General features: G+C 36.4%; 1 protein-coding gene and 1 non-coding gene across 2 annotated transcripts in view; one reads left to right on the top strand and one right to left on the bottom strand.

Moving 5' to 3' along the window:
* The window catches only part of PDZRN4 (PDZ domain containing ring finger 4), a 322,510-nt gene that overhangs the window by 75,182 nt on the left and 232,689 nt on the right, over nt 1–14,639 (top strand). The gene's annotated exons all lie outside the window — the stretch shown is intronic.
* Nucleotides 218–290, bottom strand: TRNAA-CGC (transfer RNA alanine (anticodon CGC)). The gene has a single exon. It is a non-coding gene; the product is annotated as a tRNA-Ala (tRNA).

Raw genomic sequence — 14,639 nt, forward strand, 5'->3', positions numbered from 1 at the left:
CCACCAGACAGCGAGAGAGTATGAATTTCATTACAGCAGTTTACAATTTCATGATAAATGAGTCACCTTACAAGTGATGAGACACCCCACATACACAGAACAATGACAGTGTACTTAAAAAAAAACTGCTTTCTAATTTTTTTTATTCCTATTTGTTGTTGTTGTTTGTGGGTTTTTTTGGAGGGGGAGGTAATTAAGTATATTTATTTATTTTTAATGGAGGGACTGGGGATTGAACCCAGGACCTCGTGCATGCGAAGCATGTGCTCTACCACTGAGCTACACCCTCCCCACTACTTTTTAGGATATATGTCACCTTGTTCCATATTAATCATTTATTATTTCATACCTGCTTTTTGTAGTCTTTATGTTATCTAGGTTTGGAAATAATGTAATTTGTTTTCAGTTTTTTAAATCAATAAATGTTTCTTACTGAGATGTAAAAACACATCTAAGGTAGCTTTTGTAGTCTCATTCTAGCTAGCCACTGCAGAAGATTCCAGGCAAAAACATGTTTTGACGTTGTAATATATATTTCAATATATAATTTATCTATATCTATATAATAGAAATAATTGTATCCAAATATTATTTAAATCATTAAATATTATTATACATAAAATAACATTTTAAACTCCAGAAGGGTCACTTGGAATAATAGACTAAATTAGGAGACAAACCTGTATGTGTTCTAATCTTAGCTCGGCTAGAGGCGTAACGTAGAGCAGATTACTTGAATTGTCATTTCAGATTTCTCATTTGCAAAATGAACTAGTTAAACTGATGAGCTCTAAGTCATTTTTAGCGCAAAATTGTATCAGTGGAATGCCTGATGTCTAAAAGAAATTCACCCTTATTAAACGTATCAATTACTCCAAATTAATTTGTATTCATTACATTTAAACTATTTCTTTGTACAGGGACTATAAAAGGAAATCGCTAAATTATTTGCAAAGATCCAAATACCATTTGGCCATGTAGTCTGATGATTTTAATGTGGGGAAAAAAAAAACTTGAAAAATTGGAAACTTTAGCTAAGAAGTCTGAGTTCATGGAAAATCTCTAGTCTTTTTTAAGAACCTTCTGAGAATATGTTTTAGAATTAGGGACTTCACTATCTGAAGCAAGAAAAGAAAGACACCAAATAAAATTATAGCCAACTCTGGCAGACACTCTGCTTCATAAAGTAAACTTTCTGTTTTTTACGTAAGGTCCTGCATTTCCCACAGCAGCCTTACTGTTTAACATAGAAGATGCCCCCCCTACCCGACCTTGGTGAATTTGGGTAAAAAATTACAAATATCTCTCAGGGCTTTTGCCAAAGTTTCACTGACATTTCTGCAAATCCCCTCGAAGTATGGTGAGAGAAGGAAGTGGCTTTTTATTTGGGATGCTAGTTGTGACTCAGGATTATTGGTGAAGCCCCTTTGTTTGGGCTTTATTGAAGCATGTCAACAGCTGTCAGCAACAATCCTCGCTCCGCCTGCCGCAGCGTGATGTATGGATCTGTATACAACAATACGTTATAAATTGAAATAAAATATGCATTTTTTCATAATTTATCAGCATTATGATGGCACAAAAAAGCCAGTCTTATGAATAATACAGAGCTCTTCAGCGGGCATTATGTACTGTAGGTAATAAACGCCGCCTCTCCCCTGGACTGCCAGGAGAGTTGTAAAGCACGATGCATGAGTTCAGCCCTGTGATGATAAATCATTTTAGTATGTCAGGAGTCTCTGGCTAACTTTTCCTCCTGAGGTCTGAAAGAAGAGCATGCCATACGGCTCTGGATGGTTTCTGAAGGGTTTTAGATCAGCTCCGATTCTCCTGGGTAATGTTCTGAGTGAGCGATTTGGTCAGATAACAAGTGGCAATATTTCTCAGGTATCGATATGGTGATGCTGCCTGTTGTTTTATCGCCTGGAGCGGTGGATTTTGTACTAATTGGAACTGTAGTTCTTCTTCGTGTCTCTATTTGCAATATGGTGCAGGGCTTCCTTTAAAAAAATCAAAGTAGTCCTGTAATCCTGTATAACCGCTCTCAGAGGGACCACCTGGCCCCTCCGTTATCTTTGCATGGATGAGAAGTCAGTAAGTCCTTTCTGGCCTTATTTATCCTCTTAAAAATATAGATTCCTATATAGGAGCTGTTGTGGGTTTGTTTGTTTGTTTGTTTGTTTGTTTGTTTGTTTGTTTTGGAGCTACATTGGCCACCAGTTCATCATTATTTGAATGTCATTTGAAAGGGGACAACCCAGCCTAGTTGGTAGCCAATCTCAGTTGGCAGTACATGATTTCAGGAATCATGCTTACATAGACTTTGTTAGAATCCTCAAGCCTTCTTCTGTATTTATTCATTTCTCCTAGAATAACAGTAGGGATGGTGGTTGGTACGTATGTACAAAAGATCCAATTTAAAATCATTCTTTAGGCTGAGAATACACACTTTTTTTTTTTTAACACATGTTACAATTCTTCTCATATGGTAACAGAGATTGGAAAAAAATTAGAAAAAACACTAGATGGAAATTAACAGCTGTTCTAGAGAAGGTGAGACATGTATTTCATTTTGTTATCATTTTCTTATGTTACAACTGTGTAAATTAATTCAGAAAAATACTTTAGCTTTTTCTTTTCTTTTTTTTGGGGGGGTAGGTAATTAGGCTGGCGTGCTTGCTTGCTTATTTATTTATTTATTTATTTATTTATTTATTTATTTATTTATTTTAATGGAGGTTCTGGGGATTGACCTCATGCATGCTAAACACACACTCTACCACTGAGCTACACCCTCCACCCCAACTTTAACTCTTTTTGATGCATAAGATTGCTTACCAAGCCTCTGCTGTCTTGACCTAAGCATCCATACAGTAAATTCATGCTGATCTCTGAACTGTTAAAGGAACAGTGATTTGATGCAGCCCCACAGTCCCATTTACTGCGATGTAATAGCATGGTTTATAACTTAAGCCCATTTTGAACATTCAAACTAATTAGAGTCATAAAACTATAAATATATAATAATAAAACTATAATAATAGTGCATTTTAATGCACTGGTCTATTAACCAATGTGGAGGGGGCATGCTTTTCATACCAAAGATCATGTAATCCCGAAGAATATTTCAGTTGAAACAGGTGGGAAATAACAGTTCAGGCCCACTGCTCCTTCATGCCCTGAAATAAAAATGCAGGAACTATTAGCGGCAGCACACCAGCTGAGCTGCCTAGAAATGGCCAATTTCTAAGGAAACCAGTGTTTCTGTGATGGGGGCCCTTTTGGAACACATCAACTTGACTTCATTTGGAAGCAGATATGTAACTGGTGTGGCTCGCAGGGCACTGCATGGCTCGCCCCATTTCAAATGGCTTCTGTGGCCTCCGTTCTGCACCAGTGGGTCCTCAGAGCTGGCTCCCACTGAAGAGGTTGCTGTGGTCCAATACAGGGATTAGGAAGGCATGGAACAGGATGGTGACAGCAGTTGTGAAGACAGATGCCTTCTGTCTGTTTCCAGATAGGAGACAGTGAAGAAAATAACTGTGCAAAGTCCTTTTCCATCCACCTACCTCTTCCTTTTGCTTAGTGAGCGTGCCTTAGGGAAGAAAGTGGAATTCTGACTGCATGATGGAAGCTGATTGTTATGAAAGAGTTGAAAATTTTGACACCAAACAGGGCAGCATGCCTTCAAATATTAAGCTTAAGAGTGTCTACTTATTTGTGAAAAGCCACTGTGGTGCCTGGAAAATACCGATGAGCTGTTCCTTTGCATTTATGTGTAGCCAGAGATTTATTTGATGTTTGAGATCCACTGTGCTTTGAAAGAGAATCCTCTTAGCACCCTTACCATCAGCTCAGATAAAAGATGATTTAAGCACTGTGGTTGGCTAACATGCATGGCTTCTACTTATGGGACACATTTTTGGATGAAAAAAAATTCAAAGCAAAATACCAAATACGCTTTCATAGGGAATTTTATACATCATTGATGGAGGCTTTTCTTAAACTACTTTTACTCACAAACTTCTTTTGTTTGGAAAATAGAACTTCTGAAGCTGGTTACTCTGTGTCATGACACTTTAAAATAAAAGTAAATAGGTCACTGATTTATCACACTTTTTTGTGAAATTCCTTTTTGCCATTTTATTTAGGAAAATGTAAAAGAAACAAAATCCCTCCACATATGTATGAAAAAAATCACTCTTAGAAAAAATAGCTTATGCATTCATATACGTGTTCTCTAAAACACACACACGCACACTCACACACACACATTCTGACGTGCATACAAGCACTTTAACTTGGGGGAAAGTTGTAGACAAATACAAAATCCAATGTTGATATTACTTAATGAATTTTCATGGAATAATAATTCTGAAATAGATGAAGACTAAATCTTTGAGGATTAATTATATATACTTACCTTAATCCCAGGAAAATAGGCATTTGAAATCCTCCAAAGAAATTTCCTGTTATTCCTCACAAGTCTCATCCGGAATTCCTTACTTTCCCTGAATCTTGCAAGGATACCTCCTCTTGTACATTCAGACTTCTCACCTTTATTTCTAAAAATGTATAATTTTCTAATTCTAAATAATTTGATTCACTTTTTAAAAGAATTCTATTTTTTATCTCTCTCTAAATTAGACAAAGCATAAATTTAAAATGAAAGAATAATTTTTTTAAGAAATGGGATGTATTTTGCTTGTTGGCAAAGTTGCTTTTTTTAAACATGCTAAAAGTAATGTAAATTCTGAGATAGAATTTACAAAATATTTCCAAGATAGCCAAACATTGTTATTTTTTTGGATTATACATTTTTTTTGTACAGATCTAAATTGAAGACATTAAAGTTTCATTTCACTTGGTTACTAGGAATATTATGGATGTTGAAAGTGTTGATTGATTTCCGAGATATTAGTGATCAGCAACACTATCATTTGTTCTAGTGAAAAATGCTTCTCGAGCATAAGGTTTAAATGGAGGAAACCAAGAAAGTCATAGCCTTGCCTCACATGTCTGCCTGGGTGAGGGACTTTGTGAACACTGAAGCATTTCTTGGACTGTTGAGCTCCCAGTGTTCTCATTTAGTAGCTGTAGCAACCTGATGGCATTGCTTAAACTCTCTGAATCTCAGTTTCATCATCTGCAAATTGGGACTAATGATTCTTAGAGTTTATGTGAGACTTAAAATGCCTAATAATATTCTTTTCTTTATGTGTCACATAATTTAGAATATAACTCATCCTATTCTGCCAAAGCCAAAAGTCAGCCCTTAAGCCCAGGGGGTGCTCAGTACACTGTAGTCATGTACTATTTGTAGTTATTGAGTGAGGCTAGATCTAAGAGTCTTGGTTTGTATGAAAAGGAGTCGTGAATGGAATAAGGAGACAGGAGACTTTGTGCTCCAGAAGGAAGATCTATTGCAGGGGAGGCAGATACTATGGTTACTTTTTCTCCATGGAAATTCCCATTACATCAGACTTGGTGCATTTAGATGCAACTCCTCTAAGAGTCTCATCGTGGGAACCCCGAGCACCACTCATGGGAGGAAGCCAGGACTGGGACAGTCAAAAATCTGCTGGCATTGGGGAAATAAGCCAAAGAGGTCTACGTCCACGTGGGTGGTGTTTGGTAGTCTTAAACGTATGTGAAACATTTAGTCAGCAGGCTGACGCGGAAATCAAAGCGTGAGTACCAAGGGTGAGAGAAAAAAACTGGATCAGGTATAATGGTTCTTAGACAGAGAAGAGATGTCATCCATTGCTGTGACCATGAAGTTATGAATTGCAGTGAACAAAGAAACAGAGAAAATTGGGCCAAACAGAGTTAAGGGACCGACTACAGAGAGTAATTCTCACCACAAGGCTCAAACATTCTTACCAAAGGGGCAAAAAACTATTCTAGAGGTTGGCTAGGAATGGAGACCGTATGTGCAAAGAGCTCGTTCCATGTTGCTGAAGATAATGTGTGTGCAGGAAGTGACAATAGCAAAGGCACAAGGATCAAAAAAGGAAGCAGTAAACAGCCTAGTAAGAGATGTTCACTTATCACATTTCATTATATTTCTGAGGCCATCATTTGGGATACTTTTCATTTGATCCTTATATTCCAGGATGCCTTCTGACTGTGTGTGGGCTTCCTTTTGCCACTACTTTCATGGAATTAGTGCCTCAAACCCCAAATGGCCCAGAAAATCACTTCTTCAGAATATGTGATGGGGGGAGGATACAGCTCAGTGGTAGAGTATGTGCTTATTAGCATGCATAAGGTCCTGGGTTCAATCTCCATTATTAAATAAATCGAATTACTCACCCAAAAAAATTTGTAAAAAAAGGAATATATGATAGCACCTTGGCCATCACGGGGCACCTGAGACTCCTTTTCAATTTTTAAAATGACTTTCTAAGTCTGGAAGCATGATGCCTCCCTGTTCCCTTTATTCCTTAGGGACTTTGGAGAATAATGTGGCACATTACATGTGACTTTAACAAGATTCAGTGACCTTGGAAAATATGTCCCACAGAGTTGTTGTTTGACCAGATCAGCTAAGGGCTGTAATAAGCAAATCTCTGTGACTTAATGCAGTGAATATTTATGTCTTGCTCATGAGAAGTCCAGGGTGAATGTTCCTAGTCAGGCAGCTCTCCTTGGTGGCTCTTTGCTAACATAGGGCTGTGAACTCTGGGGTCCTTGCATGGTGTGGCTCCAATGCCATCTTAGAGTCCTTGCTTCCAGGTGCTCAGCCCGGGTGGGTGGTGAGTGGTAGATGGGAGAGACAATGGAACATGGAAGTTCACGCCAACTGTCTTCTGGGCAAGCCTGGAAGAAGCATTTGTGATTTCCATTCACATTCCATCATCTGGAGTTCAGTCATGAGGTCCCACCTAGGTGTAGAGTGTTCTGGGAAAGGTCGTCTTCCTTGTGCTGTCAAGGAGAAGAAAGTTGGGGCACATAGGGTGTTGTGTCTGCCACAGCCTCCACTCAAGGGACCGATCTGTTGCTCATTTTCCATCCCCGTGTCCTTGCATTTCTCCCCTACTGTCTGTGCTTCTGCTCTACGGAGGCTGAGAGCTCTCACCTGGGATTCTACGAAGCCGGAAGCAGCTCCCTACTTTCTCTGCTACTCTTTAGAATAAGTGTCACGGCAAGGGGCCAGCCTTTGAGGGGATTTCCTTAGATCTTTTTAACTGCCCCCCTCCCATTTGGAAAAAGTAAACTCGCCATTAATGCATATCCCTAGTATGTTGTACTCCAAGCAGTGGCGGAAATAATTCATCCTGGCAAAAGGAAATCACCCTGGAAATTACCAGAGGATGTGACATGGATTATTTAGTGTAATGGCTGAAGGTGTTTTCAGTAAAATGCAGTGTATGCTATGTTCCCTGATCCCATTTGTCCTCTTAAAATTAATTTCTGTAGTGTTTCACAGTTACCTGTTTAATTATTCATTCTGGATGTCATGAAGAATGATACAGTACCGCAAAATAAAGCCAATAAAACAAGTTTCTAATGCTAAATACCGAAGCTGGAAAATATGACCATTACAAATAAGCAAGGGTCTGTCTTCCCTTTTCGTAAGTATTCTACAAAGACGTGCCATGCAATAAACAATAGTGTTGCTTGGATTAATTTGAAGATGTTTGCATAAATATGCTCAGAGTTTTATAGGGGTTTTTTTCCCACTACAGTTTGTGTGTATCACAAGAGTATGTGTTTCCTGGGCAAAATATTCATTTTAGTCTTTTGTGCCATTGAACTTCCACTCGTCTTTGCAGTATAGTGTTATGGGGAGCAGCACGAGCATTTGGATTCAGACAGATCTGGGTACGAGTCCTAACTTCATCATGCTTGAGGTGCGGGTTTCTTGCCATCTCTCAGGCTGTTCCCATTTGTAAATTATGTTTTACAAATTTGTTGTGTGTCTTAAACTACATGATATCAAACAAAACCTGAATTTAACATACTGACTTGCCTCTCTCTTTAAAAAAGGATTAATTTCCACTAATAATTTTATATGAATTATAAATACCAAGATTGATTTCAAAGAATAAGTGTATAAGTAAGAATAATATGATAATTGTTATGACTTTATGAAGATTATTAAATAAGGGAAATAATACTTTTAAAATATTTAACATTTAAAATTATTTAAAATATTATGATATCAAATAGGGTGATTTTTAAACTAAACTTTTTATTAAAATAAAGATGATCAAAACTTGATTAACTTAAATATTATCTCCTTTTGAATCTGAGCTTGAAGATCCACACTTCACCAGGGGGGATACTCAGAAATTAAAGCAGAGCTCTTGTGTATTAAAAACAAGGTAATAAAAACATTTTTTGAAAGTCAGTTGTGGGGGATGATATAGCTCAGTGGTAGTGTGCACGTTTAACATGCACGAGGTCCTGGGTTCAATCCCCAGTACCTCATTAAAATAAATAAGGGGTAAATATATAAACTCAAAATAGAAACAAGAACAAAAAAAGTAAAATATTTTTTAAAAACATAGAAAACACAAAAAGTAATTTAAAAAAGATTTTTAAAGTCTGTTCTACTTGGAAGATAAAGTTGACGAGATCTTTTAGAGCAAAAAAGAAAAGAATAGATCAGCTCAGGAGGTTAAATATCCTTAACATAAATTCTGAAAGTAAAGAAATGAGAAAATAGAAGGGAAGAAGTTATCAAAGAAATGATAGAAGAAAATTTCCTATACCAGTGTAAAGACATGAACTTTTTTTCAAAGAGCTTCAAGTCTTCCAGAAAGAAAAAAGTAGTCAGCAGGTGTAAAAATCACAGTAGCATCTGATTTCTCATCAGTAACCGTGCAGAGATAATGGAGCAATCCTTTCAAATTTTGAGAGGTAATCATTTTCAGAGTAGAATTCTACACTCAATCAAACTTTCCATAAATTGTGATGTCGAAATGAAGACAATTGCACAATTGTAAGAATCAAAGAGTTTCCTTTCCACTCACCCTTTCTGAGGAAGTTACTTCAAGGTGTATTCTAACCAGTCATGAAAACAAAGAGGAAAATTTGATCTATAAGAAACATTGGAACCAGCCCATTGAATTCAGTTACCAAAAAACTCCTGTGTTGCCATCCATAAATCAAAAAATAGTCCTCAAGTCAAGCAGAAAGCATACAATAGAGGAGGGCAGAGTAGAAACTGATTGAATTTAAAGATAAATGATTCAGAAGCTAGAAGCTTTTAACTATAAAGGCATGTGTTTCTCTTTTTCTCAGCAAGACAAAGAAATGTATTTACAAAGGCCAGAAAAATAAAACAAACAAACAAACAAAGATGTAATACCCCTACAGCCCTCAAAAACAAAAACAACAGAAAACAAACAAGATCAAAAACTCTATAAGAAAAGCATGGCCCAAAATATATACAAAAACAAAATGTAGCATACTTGAGTAGTTGATGGAATGCAAGGGAAAAAAATTTTTTTGATCATAATGTTCCAATATTTGAATTTTAAATAGCACAGAGGTAATATCCTTAGACAAGAAGAAAAAAGAAATTTCAGAAGGGGGAAAAAAATCCTTAGCCCAGGAGATCACACGTCCCAGTCCCTTGGTTCTGGCCGTGGCACTGACCCCACTCCAGCTTCACTGCTGTGAAGTCCATCACAGTGCCTTTGCTTATGGTTGCGACTTTTTTGCCGACAAATATACCCACTAAAGCCTGTTCTCTGAAGCTTATTTTTAAACTCATTCTCACACTATTAAAACTTGAGCCAGACAGTCAACTAGTGCTGGCTAGCCTAAAAAGTGGTAAGACATTGAAAAAATGGTTTGTTAAGATACAGGCTATTTACCCAGCACCATCGATGGGGCACAATATTCCTCTTTATTGGGGAGGAGGGAATCCTTCCTTCCCCTCATTCTCAAGCCAAGCTCAGTGGAAAACTGTGCCCCTGTAACTTGTTCCCTCAGCTGTGTTTGTGTGATACCCAGACACAGCCATTTATTATGAGGAAAATAGTACAAAAGTTTTGACTAAATTGACTATTAGTTAGGTTAAAAAGGAAATGTAATATTTAATTATAGTCAAACTTCAAGAGACATAGGAATCCAGAATGGGGAGGAAATTCCAAAAAAAAGCAGCTTCTAAGTAGTTTGGAGAATCCCCCCATGTTAGACTTCCTAACACAGTGAGATAGTGACATCTTTACAGTCCCCTGAAGCAGATTTGTTACTGTTTTTCACTAAGCCTTTCAGACCTTATTCCTGGTCTACCCTACAGAGCAGAGAAACCCAATACATAATTTCTAGTTCAAACATCATTTTTAAACTTTAGTGATCATTTCTATTTATAAAAATAATGTAGGAAATTAAAACTCCCAATAACTTCATCCCAGAGAAGAATTACTATTAACAGATGTGAGTATTCAAATATATATTTTAAGAATTGAATTTCAAGATTGTTCCCAGTGACAATTTGCAGATTAAAGATTCTTTTTATGTATTCATAGACTTTTACTACTTCAACATGACACATTCTTGTTTTCCTGGCTAAGAATGTGCTATCCTGGTTGATTAATCCTGAGTTAATAACTTGGAAGATTGTTGACAATGTCATAGCTGCATTGCCACTGAAGTTTATGTTTTAATTTGGCATCTGTACAGACCTCCTATCTTATGATAACACTGTATGCATTTTAAGCTTAATTTTATTTGTTGCCTGATGAATTTTTAAATGATGATATGCTTTTTGTGGTAGATTTCTTTACAAATTACCTGATAAGAGGTTGGATGAGAAATGGTACCTAATGGAGCTAGAATATAAATTAAAATGAGGTTAAAGGGCTTTAAAATGAGCCAAACCAGTGAAATAGGCTAGCACAGTGTCTTCTTGAAAGGAACATAAGTGGGTCAGATGAACATTTGAATTTCTATTATTTTTTCAATTAAAAAGATAAGATTTGGGGTAACATATTCCTTTTTCTTTGAGAAAGCAATCTGTCCTCCCCTGTCCTTTGAACTGCTTTGGTGAAAACTCAGTTCTCTGAGGACCCACTCTTCATTCTCTGCCAGTCTGTTGTGAGTTCCTGCATGCCCCGCCTTCTGGCCTCGTTTGCTAATTTTCCTGTTGCTTTCCAGCACTTTTTTTTCTGACAGTATCCAAATAGCACTCTCTCAGAGGCTAGAGTCAGACGCTCCATGCATCCTTCAGTAAGAGCAATAAGCAGCTACTGACCCTGGGTTTTTGGAGGAATTCTTCATTTTATATAACTTTCTAGGGCAAAGGACTATTAAAAATAGATGAGCAGAGCAAGCCGTCTTCTCTAGCTGCTTCAACCTGTGAATATAATTAATCAAAAACTTTCTCTGAAATATTCCTGTACTTGGGTTCACAGTGGAAAGTTTAAAAAAAGAGAAAGACTGAAATTTTCTGCAATTACAAAACTTTGAGATATATACATATATGTGTGTATTATATATATATATATATATATATATATATATATATATATATATATATATTCATTTTGCGCGCACACACACATACACACATTCATTTCTCAAGGCTTTGTTTAGGAGTCAGATTTTTCTCCTCTTTTGTAATCTGTTAAACCAGCAAGATTTGTTGAGTTTTAGGATGCTCCTGGTGAACACGTATGTAACTTGTGAAGTTATTTTAATTATTTATTGGCTCTGACTTCGGATCCAAACTGGCTCTTTTCCTTCCCATATTTTATTTATGTATTTTGTAATATTTGCATTTCTGAGGGTTATAGGATATCCTTAGACTCTTTGTTAATAGCAGATTATGCTTTATTTTTCAGTGACAGAATTGCTGCACCCTTTTTAATGTCATTTCTTAAAGAGTAGAACTTTCAGAGTATATTTTCTGGTGATAAAATTATTTAATTTTATGGGAAACAACTATAAATCATCCTACTGTGCTTTTATGTTTTCAGATTGGTTTGTTTTCAAAGCATATTTCACTGTATATTTGCGTTTCACAATAACAGACTCAGCAAATTCAGCCACTAAAAGCCATTTAAGTATATTTATATATTGAGATGTTGTACAGTTTGTGTTTTTCATCTCTGTAAGGCAAGAATAACATTTGATAGATAATACTATTTTATGGTACTTTCTTGGACAAAAGTATCTTTCAAAAATACGTGCATGTCACCATACCCCATTAAAAAATGGACTTCATGCGTGTATTTTTATTTAATTGTTTTATGTATTTTGACCTCTGAATAGCCTCTACCAGTATTATTCCAAGATAAAGCATATATTATCTATTAACTTATATGTTCATTTGTATCATATTTTATACATAATGTATATTATCATATCAACTTTACATATACATTACTAGTAAACATATTCTATGTAAGAGTAATAGCAATGTCACATTGCTTTGGCTTAGTTCTTTTAACTACTGTTTTGATATATATTTTTCTCTTCTTAAAACCTTCTGAAATAAGGAGGTTTGTAATCATGTACATTCACTTTAAGAAACTGAGACACTCTAGCCATAAATGATATGTTGACATCACAAAACCTGATAAACTCAGTGTTAGAATTAATTTTTCCTGAATCACAGTTCAATAATGTTTCAAGTGCAGACAGTCAATAGTAAGGTTTGAAATAACCTTAACAATTTGTGTACGTGTGTGTGTGCACGTGTGTGTGATATTTTTTATGTGAAATGGTTCAGTAAGCTGCCTGGCACACCCAGAAATGCCCCCAATTAAAATTGAACCTATGTTAGAAGTATTTCATAATATGCAGGCTTTATTTTTTCCCTTGTGATCATTATCTCTTCTTTGAGAAATGGCCTTTAATAAAGATATTCATTTGGCCCCAGGATATGTGCGAATTAAGGAAATAAAAACCTCAAGAGTTCTCCCTTCCCTATTATAGCCATAAGATATTTGTCAGCTCTCCCCCGGGCCGTTCACAGACTGGTCAGCTGTACACAGAAATCATTATGAAAACTTCGTGTAGTTCTGCAGTATAACTTTGTGATCCTTCAGAGCTATTATATCTTCTAAGACTTCCTTGTGCTTTATTGAAAGCTTCAGGGAAAATAAATGTCTTTCTAGACCCAGAACTTGAAATGACAGTGGACTCAAGAGATCAAGGTTATCAAAACACGAGTTCTGTGTTATGGCTTCTGTTTATCTGCAGGAGAGCTTTCAAGGTGAAAGGGGTAGCTGTTATTTTTAAAGTATTGAATTATCTGGAAGAGGAATTTCTTATCAGGACAGATTATTTTTGTTTCCAATTCTGAATGTTGACCTTATTTTTGATATAATCTCTGTCCTTTGACAGTTATTAGCTTGTAGATGATTGCTACAAAATAACTCCCAAACTTCTTCCCCCGGGAGCCTGTTGGGGATGTTTGGCTGTGTGTTTCTTTGAAAGAGGCGGTGGGGGTGGGGGTGGGGGGAAGGTTGAGATGATAAGGAAGGAAAGACAGACAGACATTATATCCCTCAGGATATACTGTCTTGTTTTCTAGGTACCCATTTTCAGGATTTCTAGTGGTTTGTATTGAATATACTTAGCTTTTCTCAGATCTTCAGTATTTGAAGAATTCCTTTTGCTTTTCTGAATAACAGTGCCATGGTGAGGTTGTTGTTTCTATTTTAGATATGATAAAAGGAAAATCTGACAATACAGAGAGTTCAGGATCTTTATCTCATTCTTACATAAAAGTGAAATCATGTTATTGGGGTGCTATCCCTTCCTTACATAATTAGAAGCTTTAAATATCTCATTGGGGGGAGGGTATAGCTCAGTGGTAAGGTGCATGCTTAGCATGCATGAGGTCCTGGGTTCAATCCCCAGTACCTCCATTAAAAAAAAAAAGACAGCTAGTAATAAATAAATGGACCTAATTTCCTCCCCCCCAAAAAAAAATTTAAAAAATTTTTAAAAAAGAATACCTTCTTTAAAAAATCTCACTTAATTCAAGAACTTACTGCAGTCATTCATACTATGTATCATAACCCAAATAAAAGGTAATGCTAAATATAATAGCCATGCTATACGGCATAGTTACCAGAAGCCTCTTTGTTTTCTTCTTTTTGCTGCAGCATAGCAAAGAGAAAACAAGGCTGGGTCATGGTCAGCAGAATTTAGGTACCGGGAGCCCTAACACCAAAATGTGGGTGGAAAGAGATTGGGATTTGCTTTGGAGCCTCACAATCTTACGTTTGAAAGCAAGCCTTGATAATGAGTAGCCACATGGTCTCCGGCAAGTTATTTAACCTACTTGAACCTCACGACTCATTTCTAAAAGTGGCCTAGTACTGATTTTCAAATCCGCCGACATCATCATTTGGGGTGATGTATTTAAAATGCCCAGCACAGGACCGTAACCCACCAAGTAACACAGTATCTGTTCAAAAACTTTACTTCTTTTTCTCTTTTTGATTATAAAATTTGTAGAAGGTTTCACATGATGTATGTGTCCTTGTGTGTCTATATGTGCATATATCTGTGTATACTTCTGTGTGTATATGTGTGTGAATGTATGTGTGTATGCACGTGCATGTGTATAGTTGTGTGTGTGTGTTTTTTGTGTATATATATAGATATATATGACTATAATATATCTTATTCAGAATATTTGACTCACCTCAAGCAAGATATTTCTT

This window comes from Camelus dromedarius, chromosome 11 (assembly GCF_036321535.1).
Source record: "Camelus dromedarius isolate mCamDro1 chromosome 11, mCamDro1.pat, whole genome shotgun sequence".
Classification (NCBI taxonomy): Eukaryota; Metazoa; Chordata; class Mammalia; order Artiodactyla; family Camelidae; genus Camelus; species Camelus dromedarius.